Source organism: Moschus berezovskii, chromosome 10, assembly GCF_049115385.1.
Source record: "Moschus berezovskii isolate FMDL1 chromosome 10, NW_MosBer_1.0, whole genome shotgun sequence".
Classification (NCBI taxonomy): domain Eukaryota; kingdom Metazoa; phylum Chordata; class Mammalia; order Artiodactyla; family Moschidae; genus Moschus; species Moschus berezovskii.
Window position 1 is genome coordinate 77,308,950 of NC_142469.1, and position 24,189 is coordinate 77,333,138.

A 24,189-nucleotide genomic window follows, 5' to 3' on the forward strand; every position below is an offset into this window, starting at 1 on the left:
GCAATAATACATGATTGCTGTTGAAAGTCCCTGAATTTGGAGAGGGTTAGTTACCCAGCAATAGCAAATTAATATGCTTCATTTCATTTGTACCTACATAGATGACCCAACAGTGACAGAATCAAATGATGACACCTGCTCCCTGACAGATTTATATTACATGTTTTGCCCAAATGTTGGCTTGGCTCCCTATGAACATTACGGAGAGGAGTGCTGTGGAGACTCAGTGAATACGGGGAGAGGTAAGAATTGGTGCCAACTTCTGCCTTCTGTGTTTTTGCCACCTTCAATTCTTTGCCAGCTGGTACAGCTGCACCCTTTGGCCAAACAATATGATATCCTGGGCATTAGCCTAAATGGTACCACACATGCAAAGAGCCACAGCTGCTATTTGTTGTGCTTCTTGCTGTTCTTGGCTCTACTGCAGTGCCTGGGGTGGCATAGATTTCTACACACGCCATGGAGCTTTCCAAGATTCATAGATAGAGGTCTGATCAATGCAACCGCTAATGATGATGACTATATATTTGGAAAATAAGCCAGGATCATGTTGAATAGTTCAATATTTTTTTTTTTTCTTTTTGCTGCAATTTATTTTTTTAATATATTTTTTAAATTTTATTTTATTTATTTATTTTTAAACTTTTATTTAATAAATGGTACAAAGCACAATGCCAAAAACATTAACAGTTAAAATATCACCAAATGAAAAAAAATACTATAGAATACACAGTTGTAAAAAGCTACATTAAGTTATTTTACAACTGCTTCAAGCTGCAAAAAGAAAAAAAAAACCTAATGCCTTACCTAAGTTATCCCTCTCTCAAAATAATGCCATTTATGTTATAAACCATGAGCACCCCATCAAAAGACAGGAACTGCTTTCGTTAATTCATATATATATATATATGACTGTATCACTTTGCTATAGACCTGAAACAAACACAACACTGTAAATAAAGTTCAATATTCTTTTCAATAGTTCAATAGTGAAAAGTGAAACTCAAAGTGAAACTCGTGCAAATCAATTACATAAAAAGAAAATATAAAATCAAATAGATTGTCCTTCCAAGAAAAAATTAAAACCTTACCTATTTTGTTAATATGTTTTTTGTTTTTAAAAGGAGGAAATATTTATTCTTTGCTTTGCATAATAACATTTGTGGCATTTATGTAGATAAATACCATGAGTTAGTCATTCAATAAATCAAATTTATAATTAGTTTCCACATAGTAAAAGGGTAATTTGTTCTGCATGTGCTGCCTGGAATAATTGAAAACCATTACTGATTAGTACATGTGGCTGGTGAATGTAATCCATCTTAAAAATTTCTGAGCTTGTTTTGAAATCTAAAAATAAGAGAATATGAATAAATGTGTGTCACATTTATTGTCCATGTGGTAGTGGTGGTTTAGTCACTAAGTCATGTCTGATTCTTGCAACCCCGTAGACTGTAGCCTACCAAGCTCCTCTGTCCAGGGGATTTTCGAGGCAAGAACACTGGAGGGGGTTGCCATTTCCTTCTCAAGGGAATCTTCTCAACCCAGGGATCCAACCCATGTCTCCTACATTGCAGGCAGATTCCATACCGCTGAGCCACCAGGAAAGTCCCTTATAGTCCATAGAATATATCTATTTCTAGCCTGTTGAAAACTTAATCAAAAGTGGATGCTTTATTATTGACAACATTTGTCAGTACTATGGAGATGAGAGAAGATATAAACAGAGGAAAAAAACAAATTTCATAGATACTCAAATTTTATAATTTAACAGGATAAAACATAGCAACTTTCAGAATTCTCTCAGTGAAAATATAGGCAAATAAATACATAACATAGTTGCTTTCAACACTGGTTGCAAATTAAACACTTGGGGAGTTTTTTAAAACTATCAATGCCAAGTCCCACACAAAACTTTCAAATTTAGTTGGCCCTGGGTGGGACCAAGGAATCAGTCCTTTATGGAAGCTCCCCACATGATTCTAATGTGTAGGGTTAGCCTCACTATTATATGGTATTTTGAAAATGCCTTCATTCCAAGGGGATGCTAAAGTAGGTACAGTGACTAATTTCAGACTTCTTTAGAGGATTTGAAGGCTTCCCTTGTTGTTCAGTCGATAAAGCATCTGTCTGCAATGCAGGAGACCTGGGTTCAATTCCTGGGTTGGGAAATTCCCATGGAGAAGGAAATGGCAACCCATTCCAGTATTCTTGCCTGGAGAATCCCATGGACAGAGGAGCCTGGTGGGCTACAGTCCATGTGATTGCAGAGTCAGACACCACTTAGTGCTGTCTTTCTTTAGAGAATCTTAGCTTATAAGAAGAGTTTTAAAGGAAAGAGCATGGATTGACATAGACAAGTGTTTTTCTTTTAACATCAGTTCTTTGATTTGGCTTTTGTCAAGTGGCGTCTCTGTTTTGTGGGCTTCCCTAGTAGTTCAGACGGTAAAGAATCTGCCTACAGTGCAAGAGACCCGGGTTCAATCCCTGGGTCAGGAAGATTCCCTGGAGAAGGAAATGGCAACCCACTCCAGTATTCTTGCCTGGAGAAGACCATGGACAGAGGAACCTGATGAGCTACTGTCCACAGGGTCACAAAAAGTCAGACATGACTAAGTGACTAACACTTTCAAGATTTACCATTTCAACCAGGTTTCCTGTTGGCCCAGTGGTAAAGAATCCTCCTGCCAATGCAGGAGATACAGATTCGATCCCTGGGTTGGGAGAATCCACTGGAGAAGGTAATGGCAACCTACTTCAGTATTCTTGCCTGAGAAATCCTATAAACAGAGGAGCCCTGTGGTCACAAAAGAGTTGAGTATGACTGAACATAAACAACTAAACAACAAACCATTTCAACTAACAAAGCTTTACATTTTCAACTGGCAAAAATTAATTTGAGAGATAATCATCTTTGACTTCTCATTTCCTCTATCTATAATTTTACCTGACGTCAATCTCAATTTCATTTTTGGTAGAACTGTGTCTTTAGTCAGTGATGTGATGGAGGAGCTCATCAGTTCAGTTCAGTCGCTCAGTCGTGTCCGACTCTTTGTGACCCCATGAATCACAGCACGCCAGGCCTCCCTGTCCATCATCAACTCCCGGAGTTCACTCAAACTCATGTCCATCGAGTCGGTGATGCCATCCAGCCATCTCATTCTCTGTCGTTCCCTTCTCCTCCTGCCCCCAATCCTTCCCAGCATCAGAGTCTTTTCCAGTGAGTCAACTCGTCGCATGAGGTGGCCAAAGTATTGGAGTTTCAGCTTTAGCATCAGTCTTTCCAATGAACACCCAGGACTGATCTCCTTTAGAATGGACTGGTTGGATCTCCTTGCAGTCCAAGGGACTCTCAAGAGTCTTCTCCAACACCACAGTTCAAAAGCATCTATTCTTCGGCGATCAGCCTTCTTCACAGTCCAACTCTCACATCCATACATGACCACGGGAAAAACCATAGCCTTAACTAGACGGACCTTGGTTGGCAAAGTAATGTCTCTGCTTTTTAATATACTATCTAGGTTGGTCATAACTTTCCTTCCAAGGAGTAAGCGTCTTTTAATTTCATGGCTGCAATCAGCATCCGCAGTGATTTTGGAGCCCAAAAAACTAACGTCTGACACTGTTTCCACTGTTTCCCCATCTATTTCCCATGAAGTGATGGGACCAGGTGCCATGATCTTTGTTTTCTGAATGTTGAGCTTCAAGCCAACCTTTTCACTCTCCTCTTTCACTTTCATTAAGAGGCTTTTGAGTTCCTCTTCACTTTCTGCCATAAGGGTGGTGTCATCTGCATATCTGAGGTTATTGATATTTCTCCCATCAGTCTTGATTCCAGCTTGTGCTTCTTCCAGCCCAGCGTTCCTCATGATGTACTCTGCATGTAAGTTAAATAAGCAAGAGGCCTGCAAAAGTCAATTGTGCATGTGTCTTTCCAGCCCTATGTTCAGGAATGTCAGGCTAGTAGATTGAAACTAGCCATAGTGAAGTGTTTACACCACAGACATTGGCAGATGCTAAAAATCAGATACTCTGTCATCTCCAAAATGATTATTAAACATTTGATAGCATTTAACTGACGCCACTGGAAGAGATCTAAGGCACCTAAATTTTTTTTGGTTCTTCACCCCAGCTATCTTCAATTGTGTCTTAATGTTGAAGTACCTATTAATCTAGGGAAAATTGAACTTGCATTTTACAAGAATGCCTTTCTGTCTTTTTATTTCCCTTGAGTCTCCCTTCTCATTTTACCCTTACCACCCAAAGCAGACATTCCCACATATTCAATGCTGAGAGGAGATTGATTTGTGTTAGCTTAAGAAACATTTTATGTTTTCTCATGCCTGTCTTCATACCATCCCATCCCACAGTTTTTAGTTTTTCATTTAAGCTGCACAGCAGTGCTTTTTTGTGTGATGAGAAAAGATAACCAAGAAAATAAATTAGGAGTCTTATGATTGACCTTATTTTTCTGTTTTTCAAGGAAACCCAAAATGAAGCAAAATAACCAAATTTTGCCAAGGAAAACATTTTCAACCATTTCAATTACTGTTTTAATTGGCTGGATCCAGCTACCAGATTATCCTCTAATCTCTGCAAGAATGTTATTTGGGAAAACTTGAAATATGCCCTGCATGGAAGCCACATTCATCCCTTCAGTGTATTCTAGTTGAAATAACTTTCTCTCAGCATACTGGAACAATATTAGAGTAAAACAGACAATTCCTGGAAGAATATAATCCATAGATCATATAAAAGCCTAATTCACTCTCAGAATATTATTGAGAAGTCTGAAAAATGCTGTATGCCTGAATCCAAGATAAAGAAAACTGATGATATTGAGATATTTGTAAAATAAATGACTCTAAGTAATGTGAAGACATATGTGTGTATATGTGTGTGCATGATTGTGCATGACTCTGTGTGTATTAAGCAACACAGCATAAGGAGGATAACGGTTGCAATTATTCGAATGGTTTCATGAAAGCATCTTGGGATGTGGGTTTTATGAAGATTACACTCAGAAATAGCCCCAGCTGCTTATCAGACTTGTGGGTTTAGAGGCAGGAAAAGGCTTTTCTCATTTGTTTGGTTGTTTGAACTGAGTCTTGAAAAGATTGCTATTAAGATGAGGTTATGACATCTTCAGGTTGCCATTTTCAGTATGTTCTCATTCAAGTGGAAAAAGAACTACTGTGCACATTATTTTTAAATAGTTATGTGTAGTCAGTTTCCACAAATAGACTTCAGAAAAGGCACAAAATAATATGGTGGCTATGATAACCAGTTGGGTTTGTACCCTTGACTAGTCTCCTCGATAAATTTGGGTTGTCTGGCACTATATTGAAATTATAAAATTCAAACGAAATAAAAGGCTGCTAACATTTGTTTCATATGTTAGGACAAGGCCACCATGAAGGAGCATGCCATTAAAAATCCATGATTATGTATTCAGGGATGACCTCTGCAATACACATTACCCATTCTTCATAGCCTCACTGCTTACAGTATGGGCTCCAGAGCAGCAGCAGAAACTATGAGAGCTTGCTACCAATGCATAATCTCAGGCCTCATTCAGGCAACTGGATCAAAATCTGCAGTTGAACGAGATTGTCGGATGACTTACACAGGCATTAAGATTTGAGGAGCACAGGTTTAAATTATCTCATTTATCTAATAATGGAAGCAAGTGGGTATATCTGTTTAGTGTCTCTATCAAAAATACTGTGAATGTCACAGTATTTGCTGGAGTATTTATCAGTAGATCTAAACATAGGATAGAACTGGATCTTTTATATGGTGTTTTAGCAGTTTGTTAAAATACCATCCATTCATTCCTTCGAAGTTTCCATTGCTAAGATTATTAGACCCATTTATGTACTTCAGGATCTCAAGGACTGTACAGTTGTAGCCGGAAGTTTTGCTATGGCTGCTTGGAGCAATGTCTTCTTTTAGAATCTACTCTGTGGTGTCATAAAGATGTGGAAAGATGTCTTCATACTTAAGGTGATTAAACCAAGTTCCTTCATTTCCTCTCTGTCTGTTTGTTCCTCTGTCTTCTTTACCTTCTTCCTCCAACCTTCACCATTCTTCATGTCCAAGCCAAAAAGCTCACAAGCAAAACATTACAAGCCAAAATTATGTTTAGCCAGAAGAATCTCAGGAGCCCCAAAGCCTACAGGTCTTCAGGGACCATCAAGCATTTCTTCCCTTCCTGGTTAGTGACTCATTTTTTTCTACAACCAACAGGTTCTCTCAACTTTCCACCAGCAATTTTGATGCTCAGGTCTGAGAGGAACTGGCTAAGAAACCATATGTGGTATTTTCATCTTAAGCTGAATCAATTCCAATTGCCCTCAGTCTTTGTGGCTGTGGTTGTTTCATGCCGTTATCAGACCTGAGTGGACTTCTGTCATCTCCTGTATCTCTTGACTTCTTCTTCTCCATCTCACACAGAGATTTTTCTGTAAAGATTAAGTGGAGGTGGCAGTGAGACCATTATTTTTACAGCAGTGCCTGAACATTTTAGCAACTAGAATTGCATTGCAAGCCCAACACTACTATCCTTAGAGTGCACAGGCTGCCCAAGAACAGGTTGGTGTACTCTTTGAGAGTGGCACTTTCCAACTTCCTGTTCTGGCTCTAAGTTGAATGGATCGATTGCCATAAAATAATTTGGTTTGAGTAAGTCTTAGAGTACTGAGTTTGTGAATGAGTTAATTTTTATAATATCAGAACACTTTCAAGTTCAATCTGGTGGTAGTGTCTCTCATTTGCTTGCATTTTGATGAGCTTTGCAGGGGAGAATAGAATAGCAGGATGCCGTTCTGAAATTACCCATCACCAGCGTCCTCTGACCACAAGTGAGAGAGACTGCTACTGATAGACCATTAACAGTTGTGGAGATTCTGAATCATTGAAGCACTTGACAAAAGAGAGTTCGTGGATCAAGTGAAAATCCACGTATACCCAGGAGAGTATCCCAAGTTTGTAAATGTTGTTGTGTAAGTGTAGCACTGGGAAGAAGAGTGTGTGAGCCACTGTTTTGGAATTAAAAAAAAAAAAGCACAGAAGAATTCAGTTTCAGCCCAAATTGGCTTATTTAGCCACTGGCCATCAGAAATGTAGATAGCATCACGTTTCTCTTTGACCTAGATTGACAGGATATACCAAATTCCTTTACTCAAGTGAAATTTAAATGGAGCTTTCAGTAGAATTCCCATAGTGTCAAAACGTGTTTTACCATAGTTAAATGTCTTGACAGGGTAAAGGATTTATTTTTGAGCCATCAAAACTGCTGAAGAGGAAACCCATGTTTGTTATACACCCCCACACTGTGCGATCATTGAGTAAAGAGGAAGTGGGGAGATTTTCAAATAAGATGAGATTTTAAATGTGAGCACTGTGTGCTTACTGTTGCTTAGAGTGGACCCTTTTTGCCCCTCCATGTATGTGCAAAATGAAATTGGATGTGGTTAGTCATGTGGTTTTTTGCTAAATTAGATTGTCCATGGGAATCAGCTCCTTTGGTCTATAACTGAGGCCTTAAATACCATTTTATAAACACTGCAAAAGAAGTCTCTTTCCAAATAAATGTTAGAGCTGGAATTTGGGGATGCCAATTAATACTTTACATTAATATGGGTCTATTAGATTTCATCCCTTGAAAACATACTGTCTCACAACTAACATGGTATTCACTACAGGAAAATTAAAGAAAGATTCACATGCAGTGAGAGTAGTATTCCTACAGCAGGAAATAATTATGGTCAGCAATGTGGCAGTAAAGTCATCCCAAGTTAGCTGACTACAGTGGATTAAGTTCACATCTGGCTAGTTGAGACTATCCAAAAATGATTCTGGAAATGCAGGGAAGCCTTTAACAGGACTGTGGCTTTGTTCTGTCTTTGTGAGCATCAGCTGACAGGGCTTCATCAATACATTCATTATGACATCATTATGTGGATGACAATTTGTGGGCCAAGAAGATCTGAGAATCCCTGGGGCGAAGGGAAATTCCACAGACATCCATGGTCTTGGATGCTCAGTGAATAAACTATGGTCTTTCAGCAGTTTCTTGGGCCTGAGAAATAGTTGGTCATGACCCAAGCCTACACCCTTCAGCCTGAGCTTTCTCAGGGAGGGTTGGATACATCTGCAACCCTCACACTGGCCCCACATGTCCCTAATAACTTAAAGCAAGTGAGATTAGTATGGCAGAAGATGTTCTTGAATTAAACTCTTTAAAGGAGAGTGTTTGTGTAAGGTGCCAGAAGGCTAACACACCGATGCCCAATTTCAGTATTGCCAATTAATACCCTGGCATAAGACTGGCATGCATGAGGCATGAATCCAATCTTGCTCTGAAAAATAATAGTAAATTTCAAAAATTCTTATGTTTTAATGCATAAACCTTCACGATTGCAATATTTTAAGCATTGTATAGAAAGATGCACTTTTTATCTTAGTAGTGGCTCCTGGTAAAGAATCTGCCTGCCAGTGAAGGAGATGCAGGTTTGACCCCTGGTTGGGAAGATGCTCTGGAGGAGGAAATGACAACGTACCCCACTATTCTTGCCTGGGAAATCCCATGGACAGAGGAGCCTGGCAGGCTACAGCCCATGGGGTTGTGAAGAGTCAGATATGACTGAATAACTAAGCATATGAGTGCACACGTGCATGCACACACACACACGTATGTGTATATATATCAGTTCAGTTCAGTCGCTCAGTCGTGTCTGACTGTTTGCGACCCCATGGACTGCAGCATGCCAGGCCCCCCTGTCTATCACCATCTCTTGGAGTTTACTCAAACTCATGTCCGTTGAGTCGGTGATACCACCCAACCATCTCATCCTCTGTCATCCCCTTCTCCTCCCACCTTCAATCTTTCCCAGCATCAGGCCCTTTTCAGATGAGTCAGCTCTTTGCATCAGGTGACCAAAGTATTGAGTTTCAGCTTCAACATCAGTCCTAACAATGAATATTCAGGACTTATTTCCTTTAGGATGGACTGGTTGGATCTCTTTGCAGTCCAAGGGACTCTCAAGAGTCTTCTCCAACACCACAGTTCAAAAGCATCAATTCTTCAGTGCTCAGCTTTCTTTATAGTCCAACTCTCACATCCATATATGACCACTGGAAAAACAATAGCCTTGACTCGATGGACCTTTGTTGGCAAAGTAATGTCTCTGCTTTTTAATATGCTGTATAGATTGGTCATAACTTTTCTTCCAAGGAGTATGCGTCTTTTAATTTCATGGCTGCAGTCACCACCTGAAGTGATTTTGGAGTCCAAAAAAATAAAGTCTGCCACTGTTTCCCCATACCATGAAGTGATGGGACCACATGCCATGATCTTAGTTTTCTGAATGTTGAGCTTTAAGCCAACTTTTTCACTCTCCTTTTTCACTTTCATCAAGAGGCTTTTTAGTTCCTCTTCCTTTCTGCCATAAGGTTGGTGTCATCTGCATATCTGAGGTTATTGATATTTCTCCCAACAATCTTGATTCCAGCATGTACTTCAAGCAGCCTAGCATTTCTCATGATGTACTCTGCATATAAGTTAAATAAGCAGGGTGACAATATACAGCCTTGATGTACTCCTTTTCCTATTTAGAACCAGTCTGTTTTTCCATGTCTAGTTCTAACTGTTGCTTCTTGACCTACATACAGATTTCTCAAGAGGCAGGTCCGGTGATCTGGTATTCCCATCTCTTTCACAGTTTTCCACAGTTTATTGTGATCCACACAGTCAAAGGCTTTGGCATAGGTAATAAAGCAGAAATAGATGTTTTACTGGAACTCTCTTACCTTTTCGATGATCCAGCGGATGTTGGCATTTTGATATCTGGTTCCTCTGCCTTTTCTAAAACCAGCTTGAACATCTGGAAGTTCATGGTTGACGTATTGCTGAAACCTGACTTGGAGAATTTTAAGCATTACTTTATTAGCATGTGAGATGAGTGCACATGTGCAGTAGTTTGAGCATTCATTGGGATTGCCTTTCTTTGGGATTGGAATGAAAACTGACCTTTTCCTGTCCTGTGGCCACTGCTGAGTTTTTCAAATCTGCTGGCATAGTGAGTGCAGCACTTTCACAGCCTCATCTTTCAGGATTTGAAATAGCTTAACTGGAATTCTATCACCTCCACCACCTTTGTTTGTAGTGATGCTTCCTAAAGCCACCTGACTTCACATTCCAGGATGTCTGGCTCTAGGTGAGTGACCACACCATCGTGATTATCTTCATCGTGAAGATCTTTTTTGTACAGTTCTTCTGTGTATTCTTGCCACTTCTTCTTCGTATCTTCTGCTTCTGTTAGGTCCATACCATTTCTGTCCTTTATCAAGCCCATTTTTGCATGAAATGTTCCCTTGGTATCTCTAATTTTCTTGAAGAGAGCTCTAGTCTTTCCCATTCTATTGTTTTCCTCAATTTATTTGCATTGATTGCTGAGGAAGGCTTTCTTATCTCTCCTTGCTATTCTTTGGAACTCTAGATTCAAATGGGTATATCTTTCCTTTCCATCTTTACTTTTTGCTTCTCTTCTTTTCACAGCTATTTGTAAGGCCTCCTCAGACAGCCATTTTGCTTTTTTCCATTTCTTTTTCTTGGGATGGTCTTGATCCCTGTCTCCTGTACAATGTAACAAACCTCCATCCATAGTTCATCAGGCAGTCTATCAGATAGTCCCTTAAATCTATTTCTCACTTCCACTGTATAATCATTGGTGATTTGATTTAGGTCATACCTGAATGGTCTAATGGTTTTTCAACTTTCTTCAATTTAAGTCTGAATTTGGCAATAAGGAGTTCATGATCTGAGCCACAGTCAGCTCCTGGTCTTGTTTTTGCTGACTGTATAGAGCTTCTCCATCTTTGGCTGCAAAGAATATAATCAATCTGATTTCGGTGTCGACCATCTGGTGATGTCCATGTGTAGAGTCTTCTCTTGTGTCGTTGGAAGAGGGTGCTTGCTATGACCAGGGCGTTCTCTTGGCAAAACTCTATTAGCCTTTGCCCTGCTTCATTCCGTGCTCCAAGGCCAAACTTCCCTGTTACTCCAGGTGTTTCTTGACTTCCTACTTTTGCATTCCAGTCCCCTATAATGAAAAGGACATCTTTTTTGTATGTTAGTTCTAGAACTTCCTGAGGGCTTCATAGAACCATTCAACTTCAGCTTCTTCAGCATTACTGGTCAGGGCGTAGACTTGGATTACCATGATACTGAATGGTTTGCCTTGGAAACAGAGATCATTCTGTCATTTTTGAGATTGCATTTAAGTACTGCATTTTGGATTCATTTGTTGACTATAATGGCTACTCCATTTCTTCTAAGGTATTCTTGCCCACAAAATATGATGGTCATATGAGTTAAGTTCACCCATTCCAGTCCATTTTAGTTTGCTGATTCCTAAATTGTTGACGTTCACTCTTGCCATCTCCTGTTTGACCTATTCCAATTTGCCTTGATTCAAGGACCTAACATTCCAGGTTCCTATGATATATTGCTCTTTACAGCATCAGACCTTGCTTCCATCACCAATCACATCCACAGCTGGGTGTTGTTTTTGCTTTGGCTCTGTTTCTTCTTTCTTTCTGGAGTTATTTCTCCACTGATCTCCAGTAGCATATTGGGCCTACTGACCGGGGGAATTCATCTTTCAGTGTCCTATCGTTTTGCCTTTTCATACTGTTCATAGTGTCCTCTAGGTAAGAATACTGAAGTGGTTTGCCATTCCTATCTCCAGTGGACCACAATTTGTCAGAACTCTCCACCATGACCCATCCATCTTGGGTGGCTCTACATGGCATGGCTCGTTGTTTCATTGAGTTAGAGAAGGCTGTGGTCCATGTGATTAGATTGGTTAGTTTTCTGTTATTGTGGTTTTCAGTGTGTCAGCCCTTTGATGGAGAAGGATAAGAGGCTTATGGTAGCTTTCTGATGGGAGAGACTGACTGAGGGGGAAACTGGGTCTTGTTCTGATGAGCGAGGCCATGCTCAGTAAATCTTTAATCCAATTTTCTGTTGATGGTTGGAGATGTGTTCCCTCCCTGCTATTTACCTGGGGCCAAACTATGGTGAAGGTAATGAAGATAATGGCGACCTCCTTCAAAAGGTCCCACCCATGTACTGCTACTCTCAGTGCCCCCAACCCTGCGGCAGGCCACCACCGACCCACACCTCAGCTGGAGACTCCCGGACACTCATGTATATATATATATATATGTATGTATGTATATAATCATATACCATGGACATTCTGTCTACCTTTGCTATATTAACTCTCCTAACTCTCTCAGAATTCTGGATGTTATCTAAGTTTATTTCCTTCCATCTTACCTTTATTCTTCGTTCACTGCTGCCCCACAGCCCAGTCTCAATACTTCTCTGTACTTCTCCTTTCAGACAACTAAAAAGATATGCTAAAATTTCTCTGAAGGATCTAACTAGATAATGACTCTGTCTTCCTTTAGCTTCCAGGATTTTGTGTTCCCCTCTGTCATTTCACATTCCATTCCATCGTGTGTCATCACCATGTGTGTACATGCTCAAAAGTATGGGCTCTGTGCTTAAATGTATATTAAATTTTAGAAGTGATCTGTTAGCTTTAATTACAGGCAAACTTTGCTAGTGAAGGATGAAACTGATCTGTGTATTTCACTCAGTTAACTTGGCCTCTCTGTTTCTGACTGAACAGTTAATCAAAAGAGTATGGACAGAGTCATATAAAGTAAGGGCCATATATGACTGCTATCTAACAATAATACTAGAAAATCCTAAATAATTAACTGAATATTTCCTTGTTCTCATTCTCTGTCTCTCCACCTGAAATTTCAGTTACATTCCCTGCTTTATTTTTGCTTAATTATCTTCCAGATGTTTACTCTTTCTGCCCTATTCTATAGTCTCAGTGATGACTTTATTTTCAGATTCATTAACTTCTTGGTGATGTTGTTTTTTTTTAAAAAAAAAAAAACTCTTTTCCTGCTTCATAATCTTGATATTTTCTTACTTCTTGAAACATATGCCTGCTATTCATTTCACAGTCTGAATGTGTCTTTCCCAAATCTAAAATACATCGAGTTGGATTTTTCTGGTGACTTTCATTCATACTTTCTTGTATGTCTTTAGTCTCCTTGTGAAACTGTTCTTTCCTAGTCCATCTACTAGTATATCATTTTTGAAAGCTTTTGGTTTTGGACTGTCTCTTTGTTTTTATATATCCACTTGAAAAGACTTCTGGCTTTTTGTCTGCTCTACCATGCAACTGTGAGTCACCAGGTACAGCAGATGCACTCATGGCTACAATAATTTTGTAAATTGTCTACTTCTCTGTATTCACACCTTTTTGCCATCTGCTTTTCAAGATCTCCTTTACTTTCTCATGATCTCAGACAAGTAATAGAAAAATATATTATTTTTAAAAATTTATTCCATATTTATTGGTATTATTTTCTGGAGGAGTTTTTCTGGACAACTAACCTACAATATTCTCAAAAATAAAAGTGCTTAATCATATTTTAAATTATTTGCTTACCTCCAGAAAGATGAAAGCCCTTCACAGATGTATGCTATCATATGCATGTAGAAATCCGTGACACCAAAGCCCTTACTTGACACATATAAGGCAGTGAAGGAATAAGGAAGAAATGAATGGTGCCAATCATAACTGTATAGTACCAGGTCTTTGAGTGCTACAAATGATTCAAGAAATATGACATTACTATTTTCCCAAGAGATTTGAAAGTCATATTGAGTTTCTCAATTTACTCTGAAAGTGTCTAAAAGAAATTGTATAGTCCAGTGAAAATGTAAATTTTATCTGAGAAAATCAAAAAGTCAAAAAATTGCTAAAAATCTATAATTTTGCATAACTAGGTATCTTTAAAATTTTATGACAACTGGCAGAAAGACTACAATTTGATATTAAACCATGATGCTTTAATTGCCTAGCTTTGATTTAATTGTTTGCACCCAAGAAAAAGACAATCTGGTGGATATCTTTATCCCTATCTGTCCTGTATTTGGTAGAAATTTTCTGTCCTCTACACAAATGAACCCATATGATAGAGGAGGAAAACACAATTTATGCTAGAAGCTCTTTCACTTTAGGGAAAATTTTGGAGCTGTATCCTAAAGTAAGATTTGAGGCATATTTTCAACTTTAATTGACTATGTGTGGCCTGATCATAAAAAACTTTGCCTGTATGGTTTTTATTTTTATATTTTTAGAGTTTATTTTTTATAATATTCACAATATTTGTAAAAGCAAGCATTTAAATATGGAAAGATTTTTATATATTTTTTGAAACTTTTATATACTTTTACTTGGATGTTATAAGCTTAAAAAAAAATACATTGATGAAAATTCCTGGGAAAAGGGTAGACCTGTGTCAGTGTGTGTGTGTGTGTATGTGCACGCATTTGTGTGTTGTGTCTACCTGTGTGTTTATACTTGTTTGCGGTTCACATATTTTGTGGTTGAATTATTCAAAGTTTGTTCCCTCCCTTCGATGAAGACTTGCATTCCAGCTTCATTGCAGTGTGCAGTTCTTCTGTGTGGTTTGCTTTTTCTTGCATCTGAAAATAATTTGGGAGAAACAGAAACAGAAAATTTGATTTGGCCTGAAAAATCTTTTCTCCATTTCTTTGTAAAATGTGACCAGTCTAGCTATTTCTATATAAGGATAAAGAGTCAAAGGCAGGCTAATCCAGGAAAAATGTGAACCTAAAGATTTCCTCAAATCTGATATTTGGGCAAACTAATCTCAAAATATTCAAGACTTATTCCTTGGCTCTGAAAATTGCAACATCATAGGAGTAGCTTTTTTCCTATTATTGGCAATTCTTCTGCCTGTTCACACTTTGCCACTGAGGTTTTCTTCTCAGGATTCTTCTTGAGAAAGTTTGACTTTAAGTAAAATGAACACTACTCTCCCAAAGTCACAAGAGATGCAAGTCAAAATGATTTTATGTTCAAGCATCAGTGCAAAATATTTAAGGCAGGAGGACTTCACTCCAAAATTAGACCAAAAATAGAAACCATTTTCTAAAACTATAGACCATCCAATTCAAGGAAACATCACCCAGGTATATGTTTTAATACAAAATTTTTGAAACTGTAGTATGTGATTATTATAAAGTTCAGTGAGAAAGTAGGATCTAAAATTACATGATGTTACATTAGTACATCTACAGTTTTTTTTAAAGCTAAGATAGAAAAATAAATCAGGTAAAAAGACACCATAAAACTGTAAGAGTCATTATCTTTTGCTTGTAGAATATGAGAATTTTTTAAAAAGAGAAACGTTTTTTAATTTAAAAAGTTTAATAGTTAAGGATTTCCCTGGCAGTCCAGACGTTAAGACTCCACATTCCCAGCACAAGGTGCAAGGTTCAATCTCTGGTCAGGGAATAGAGATTCCTCATGCCACACAGTGCAGCCAAAATAAATAAATAAATAAAAAATTTAATAGGTATTCTTCTGATTTCATTTCTGTATTATTGATTAATATACTTATTTTGAAGGGGCAATGTGTCAAGGCAGAATAAGTTTTCAGGGACCTGAGTTCAGATTCTGTTCTTAACCATCTACTAACAAGGGTTCCATACTGGAATCTTTCCAAAAGATACTATTTTCTTGAAACTTATCTCATTCCATACCTTATTCTGGTGATCTATAGAAAATGTACTTTTTCTCTTCCTCTATATAGGAAACTGGATAACTATTTAGAAATATATTTTATTGAGAAATGTCACAAATTATGTGTTTTACTTTGTAGTGACATTTCAAATGAAAATGTTTGCCTTGCCTTGATGACTCAAAAAAGACTGGGTCTGACAGAGAGTAAGGTGATTGCCCTTCTTGATGTGGAGAATAAGTACCTATATGTAGTACAGAACAATGAAAGCAAAGGTGGCTTATGAACCATCACTTTCATAGCTTTCTATCTGTTAGGTTTTCCCATTTAAAGACACATTTTTCTAAATGTTGAATATTGCTTTAAATTCCCATGCTGTGGCGGCATTAATTCATCATAACCAGTGCCTCTTGTGGAATTATTTACCCAATAACTGAATAAATTTTCTCTCAACCTAATATTTTATATTTCCATATTTAGTCAATGTAATTCTAAAATAAAATGATGAAATTGTCCAGAATTTTCAACTCTAGTGTACTGACTGGTTCTGATTTTCAACCATGGTAATACAGTTTTTAAAAAAGACTGTTAAAAAAAAGATAGCATGAAAAAAAATAAAATAAAAAGTCCAGTCAAGAAAAAAATATGAACTGTAGAATGTGACTTTAATCCTTTAGAAGTTGCATATTTTTCTCTTCTTTGCTCTCTTTCAGCAGAAATATTTCCCTCTAACCAAAGGCTGATGCCTTCTGGTACCTTCAAGTAATACCTACAGTGAATATGATTTCTTAGAAGTTTTTTTTTTTAAAAAAAAAAGTTATAAAATAGTCTACAGGAGACCACAAACATTCCCCTGAAACATAGTGCAAATTCTACGCAAGTCTCATGAACAGCCTACCTGTTTAGATGATCCATTGGAGGGTTATGACAGTGGTTTGTCTGTGGAATTCTAGCCTGTGCCATTTAAGGCAGACCAATTACCTTAATTTTTTCAGAAGACATTTGTCTTTAGCACTCTGGCTGAATTTTTTCAAGGAGAAAGACATTTCTCAAGAGTAAACATCCTTATGGATATTGGAGTTAATATGGAATTGGAATCATAGTCACCTATGGAAACCGGGGCGTTTTTAGGTAAATACTGGTAAATACTCTGAAAGACTATTGGACATCACTCAATCTAGAGATTCAGATGGATTTTATTCAAAATGATTTTAGACTTTATATTTTGGTTGAATGAGGCTAATGAATAAAATTTTGGTGAAAAGTATTGTTGTTTTATTGCATCTTACTAAAGTTTTTTTTAATATTCTGTATTGTAAGTAACTTAAAAATTTTTTTAAGATATTCTTTTTTAAAGTTTATTTATTCATATTTATTTATTTTGGGCTGTGTTGGGTCTTCGTTGCTGTGGGGGCTTTTCTCTAGTTGTGGCAAGTGGGAGATACTCTCTAGTTATAGCATGCAGACTTCTCATATTGGTGGCTTTTCCATCTGTGGAGCATGGGCTGTACAGCATGAGAGCTTCAGTAGTTGTGGCTCCCAGGCTCTAGAGCACAGGCTCAATAGCTGGAGCATGTTCCACCACAAGTGGGATATTCCCCACCCATAGATTGAACCAGTGTCCCCTGCATTGGCAGCAGATTCTTTACCATTGGGCCACCAGGGAAGCCCATGTATTGTAAGTTGCTTATTGACCCAATTTGGGTAATGGGCTTACAACTTGACCCATACGCTTTGGGTGCTATTACCAGGTGAATGGAAATGAAAGCTGAGAAGGCAAAAACAAAAATTGTACAGTCTTCTAAATGTGTTTTGCCTTTTTCTTAAGTCAAGCATGTACATGAAAAACAGTGGCCTTTTCTCACAAGTGCTGATTTATTTGAAATATTTGAATCTTCTTTTCCTCCCTCCCTTCCCTTCTTCCGTCCTTCTCTTTCTTCATTCTTTCCTTTTTCCCTTCCTTCACCTCTTCCTTCTATCCAGGCCACACTGAAATTTCAAAGCACAATATTGAATGTAGAGATACAGTTCAAGTGAACAACGGAGACTCAGACTCAAATCAAACAATTCATTTATCAGAGCTTTTTCAGTTTTGTGCTTTCTACAAAGTCATTAAATACCTGTGAAGAGTCAAGCTATCTTTTCTTATAACAAAGTAGTACTTGCTCTTTCAAAATTTAAAAACGTAGTTTTTCAGTTTCAAGTATTTTCCCAAATTTATTTCTTAAAACTTTGTACTATGCTTCTCTAAAGACAATTATAGAGTTAGAAGATTTTTCTAACAATTAGAGACTTTTAAAACAAAAAAATTGTGAAAATGGTCTAGGACTTTTAGTTTGTATATTGTGCTTGGAGTTGCTTTTTTATTGAATAAAAACATATTTCCTGCTATTAAAATTGATCTAAATTTATATAATGACATTAATTATATGTATTTCTAAATGGTATCCTAAAAAACACTAGAACTTTTATGTTGCTCAGATAAATAAGCTAGAGAACTTTTGTAACATGGCACTGTACCTTTTCCAGAGGCTATTGTTATAGTCAGTGTTAGAAATTTCATGAATAAAATCTTTTTTGTTTTTCATTTCCTTCTCAAACTTATTGCCTGAAAGGCCAGTTTATATTGTGCATTTCTTACATATTGACTGAATTTGTTATATTGTCATTAGATCAGAAGATGCTATATATACATGACGCTGGGGTCCCCATATATGATACATGTGTCACTGACCCAGTAGAATCTTTCCAAAGAGAACAGGCTAAACTTGACTACACGTAAGATAATTCACATCCTTTACATCCAAGCATATATGGAAAGAGGTCATTTTATACTCAAGTAATAAAGTAAATGGAGCTGATTTCAAACTATCTCTTTATTTTTTTATTTTTATTTTTTTAGTTTTGTTGTATTTTATTTTATTTATTTTTTATTGGAGGCTAATTATTTTACAATATTATATTGGTTGGTTTTGCCATACATTGACATGAATCCACCCCGGGTGTACATGAGTTCCCCCTCCCGAACCCCTCTCCCACCTCCCTCCTACCTTTATCCTCCCTCTGGGTCATCCCCGCACACCAGCCCCGAGCATCCTGTAACATGCATTGACCCTGACCTGGTGATTCGTTTCACATATGACAACATACATGTTTCAATGCCATTCTCCCAAATCATTATACAGTATCAGTCAAAATTGTCAGAGGAGATTTCCACTTATGCAAATATAGTAGACATACTTTTCCTTATTCTTCTCACTATGAACAATTAAAAGTTCTGGTCACTATGTACAAAACAAAACATAAGAAGACTCTGAAAGGGGAGTTGAGAGAAGTTAGACTGACTAAGGAAGTCAGGACCTAAGAAACAACACATTGATGAGTTCTCTGTGTTTCCACTTTTGCTTATACACCCCAGACTTGGAGCCAAAGAAACTGCCAACTATGAAACAAACGGATTCAAACTGAAAAAGTCATAGCAGAGGCCTGCTCTGTTTAGCTAAAGGACCAGGAATGGGCAGTCTAGCAAGACAGAAAGTTTTTAAACAGAAGAGGCTCAAATTTAGCTACTTGCTGCTGCTGCTTAGTCCGACTCTTTTGCAACCCTATGGACTGTAACAACACAAGGCTCCTCTGTCCCTGGGATTTTCTAGGCAAGAATACTGGAGTGAGTTGCCATTTCCTTCTCCAGGGGATCTTCTCAACCCAGGGATTAAAGCTGTATCTCCTGCTTGGCAGGCCAATTTTCTACCATTGGGCTATTTTAGCTAAATATCACAGGAGAAAAAAGAGTAACTTTGGTCCACTTCCCGCCCTTGGTGAAGGCTGACAGGGGAGTCTAGACTTCCACTGTCACCAGGATGTGAGGAGTGCCCTCTAACACTGAGGTGTTGTCAGAGGAAGTCTAGTGGAGCATCGTGACCTTCACCATTGCCCAGTAGTGATGAGACTGCACCCTCCAATATCCCATGAGAGAGCAATAGGAAACACTCATGTCTCTACCAGCCAGGTGGTATAGGATGGTGCTAGTGGACAGGCTGAATTCTCATCCATGTCTATCAGTGATGAGGAGCGTCTCCTCTTTTCAGGAGTCAACAGAGGCTGAGCAGAAAACAAAAGACTTCTAGCAATAATGAAGTGTTGTGTGCACTTCACCTGCCAGAGTAGTGTCAGAAGAAGCTAACTGAAGCAAATGAAATTACCAGGGACCTTGCATTATGTTAAAAGACCAATTCCCCAAGAAGATATAGCAATTCTAAATGCTCGTGTACCAAAGAACAGCACAACAAAATATGTGAAACAAAAGCTGGTAGAACTTAATATAAAGAGAAATAAACAAGCCCACCATTATAGTTGAAGATTTCAATATCCTTCTGTCAGCAATTGATAAGACAACTAGATAGGAAATCAGAAAGGATATAAAAGAACTTAAAAACACTGTTAACCCACAAGCTCAAATTAATGTTTATAGAATACTCCACCACCAGCAGCAGAATATGCACTTTTCTCAAGGAACCATAGGACATATACTGAGCTAGACCACATCCTGGGCAATAAAACAAACTATAGCAAATTTGAAATAATGAAAATGATACACAAAGTGTGATCTCTTGCCACACTGGAGTCAAACTAGATACAAATAGCAAAAAGATAACAGGAAAACCTCCAACCACTTGGAAACTAAACAGCACATTTGAAAACATGAGTCAAAGAGGAAGTCTCAAGGAAAATAAAAAGTACATTGAACCGAATGAAAATTAAAACACAACATAAAATCTGTGGGACATAACAAATACAGTTCTGAGGGGAAATTTTATTAACACTAAATGTTTATGTACAGTTCAGTTCAGTCGTTCAGTCGTGTCCGACTCTTTGCGACCCCATGAATCGCAGCACGCCAGGCCTCTCTTTCCATCATCAGCTCCCGGAGTTCACTCAAACTCATGTCCATAGAGTCGGTGATGCCATCCAGCCATCTCATTCTCTGTTGTCCCCTTCTCCACCCGCCCCCAATCCTTCCCAGCATCAGAGTCTTTTCCAGTGGGTCAACTCGTCGCATGAGGTGGCCAAAGTATTGGAGTTTCAGCTTTAGCATCAGTCCTTCCAATGAACACCCAGGATTTATCTCCTTTAGAATGGACTGGTTGGATCTCCTTGCAGTCCAAGGGACTCTCAAGAGTCTCCTCCAAGAAGCAAATATCTCAAATCAATAATCTACATATATAAATTGAATAACTTACACTAAATGGACCAGATTCTCAAAAAGCACAAGCTACCACAATTCACTCAATATTAAATATAGAATTAGAATAGTCCAAAATCTAGTAAGGAAATTGAATTCATGATTTTAAAACTAATTATACAGATATTGAAAGAACAGTTCATTATACCCAATATTTTTCTGAAAATTGAATAGGAGAAAACATTTTCCATTTAGTTTTATAAGCTAATATTGTCCTGATACCAAAGCAATATTCAGTTCAGTTCAGTCGCTCAGTCGTGTCCGACTCTTTTCGACCCCATGAATCACAGCACGCCAGGCCTCCCTGTCCATCACCAACTCCCGGAGCTCACTCAAACACATGTCCATCGAGTTGGTGATGCCATCCAGCCATCTCATTCTCTGTCGTCCCTGTCTTCTCCCACCCCCAATCCCTCCCAGCATCAGACTCTTTTTCCAGTGAGTCAACTCGTCGCATGAGGTGGCCAAAGTACTGGAGTTTCAGCTTTAGCATCAGTCCTTCCAATGAACACCCAGGATTGATCTCCTTTAGGATGGACTGGTTTGATCTCCTTGCAGGACAAGGGACTCTCAAGAGTCTTCTCCAGCACCACAGTTCAAAAGCATCCATTCTTCAGCGATCAGCTTTCTTCACAGTCCAACTCTCACATCCATACATGACCACTGGAAAAACCATAGCCTTGACTAGATGGCCCTTGGTTGGCAAAGTAATGTCTCTGCTTTTTAATATGCTATCTAGGTTGGTCATAACTTTCCTTCCAAGGAGTAAGCGTCTTTTAATTTCCTGGCTGCAATCAGCATCTGCAGTGATATAATTTAAAAAGTGAAGACTAATAACCTTTGTGAATATGGATGCAAAAATTCTTAACAAAATATTAGAAAGTAGAATGCAGCAATATATAAAAAAGAATTATAGATCACGACAAAACATGGTTTATTTCAGGGCTACAATACTAGTTCACTATTTGAAAATCAATAGTGTAATCCACCATGTTAATAGGCTGAATGACAAAAAAAATTCACAGGATAATATCAGTTGAGGCAGAACATGCATTTGACAAAAATTCTGTATTCATTCATGATAAAAGCTGTCAGAAAATGAGAAACAAAGGGGAGTTTCCTCAACTTTATAAAGAGCATCTACAAAAGCAAAAAACCCTACAGCAAAGATACCCTTAGTGATAAAAAGACGAAATGCTTTCCACCTGAGATCAGGAACAATCCAGGATGTCTGCTCTGACTGCTTTTATTCAAACAGTGCTTGGAAGTTCTACTCAATGCAATACAGCAAGAAAGGAAATAAAAACCATACATAACATAACACCCAAAAAAAGGTGAAGAACTTAGGTATAAGCCTAACAAAATATGTATAAGATCTATATGGGGGAAACTACAAAATTCTGATGAATGAATTTTTTTTTTTAAAGAACTAAATAAGTGGAGAGATAGTCCATGTGCACAGATAGGAAGACAATATTGCCAAGATGCCAGTTCTTCCCAAATTGATCTATATATTCATTGCCACTCCAATCCGAATTTCAGCAAATTATTTTGTGATTCTAAAAAGAGGTAAAAGACGTGAAAGAGACACACAGTATTGAAGGAGAATGATAAATCAGAGAACTGACACTATACAACTTCAAGATTTACCGTAACCTACAGTAATCAAGAGAGTGTGGTGATAGATAAATACAGGTATTCCTCAGAGATACTGAGGATTCAATTTTAGACTACCATAATAAAGTTAATATCACAATAAACGGAATCACATGACATCTGAAGACACTGGTGGGGAGAAATCTATAGAATTTCAAAAATAGTCTGCCAGAAACATCTAACCTGGCAGGGGCCTCAGATCTCCTCTTTCTGGACCCTTTCAACAGCTGAAGTTGGGCTTCATTCACCCACCACTTAATGTGGGTTGTCAGTATCTTCTTGTTATTGTAAATATTTTCCAGATAGGTTGAAGACTTCTGTTGCCAGAAGGCTGATACCCTCACAGTCAGAAAGAAACTGTTAGAAAATGTGTTTCCCACTTGGGGTATATTTTCCACAATCTCCAGTAATCAAGACATTCATTTCATTGGGCAATTTATATAAGCCTTAGCAAACACCTTGCAAACTTCTTGGAATTACCAATACACATACACCACACACATACACCACACACACATACACATACACACACCCCACACACATGCACCCCCCCACACACACACACCCACACACACCCCCCCACACACACCCCCCCACACACACCCCACACACATACACACACACACACCACACACACACACATACACACACACACACCCCCCACACACACACACACCACACACACACATACACACACACCACACACACACATACACACACACACACACACACGGGCTTCCCAGGTGGTGCTAGTGGTAAAGAGCCCACATGCCAATGCAGGAGATGTAAGAGATACAGGTTCAATCCCTGGGTCTGGAAGATCCCCCAGAGGAGAGCATGGAAACCTATTTTGGTATTCTTACCTGGAGAATCCCATGGATAGAAAAGCAGCAGAGTCAGACACAACTGAAGCAACTCAATATGCTTATATTACATACATATACCCTATTGGTTCTGTTTCTCTGGATAACCCTTGCTAATACAGTAGGTATAACTACAATATTACTTTTCTCATAATGCTGTCAGTCAACTTTAAAATAGTTTGTCCATTGCAAATAAGTTAGTAGCAATCCTCATGCCTCATAGCCTCCATCTCAGTCTATCTCTGACTCCGTCAGCTCTCATTTTTAAGCTTTCTCCAAAGGAAATGCTTTATTCTATAATCTTAAAAATAACATTTACTGTAAACTTGGTGTGTAGGTGACTGGGCAACTTGGTACAAGAAACTAATTGGTGATTACTTGAAACAATGTTGTCGTGGACACAGGGAATTTTTATTGGCTTTGAGAATGTTGGTTTTCTCCTTGTTATGATTTAATTGGTATGTCTGCTCAGTCACTCAGTTGTGTCTGACTCTTTGCAGCCCCATGAACAGTAACCCACCAGGCTCTTCTGCCCATGGAATTTTCCAGGCGCGAATACTGAAATAGGATGCCATTTCCTTCTCCAGAGGATCTAACCCAACCCAGGGTTAGAACCCACATCTCTTTTGTCTCCTGCATTGGCAGGCAGATTTTTACCACTAGTACCACCTGGGATGATGATAAATAGGAACATGGAAGAGTTCATAGATGAGGCCACACGATGAACTTATGGTCATAAATCACACTAGCTGCCAACATCAACCATCATTCTAAACACAA

At 38.3% G+C, this 24,189-nt stretch overlaps 1 long non-coding RNA gene across 1 annotated transcript in view; it reads left to right on the forward strand.

Moving 5' to 3' along the window:
* LOC148776337 (uncharacterized) overlaps positions 1–24,189 on the forward strand; it is a 109,676-nt gene that overhangs the window by 26,293 nt on the left and 59,194 nt on the right. The window contains exon 2 of the long non-coding RNA XR_016038439.1: positions 102–242. This is a non-coding gene — a long non-coding RNA (uncharacterized LOC148776337). The remainder of the gene's footprint in view (positions 1–101; positions 243–24,189) is intronic.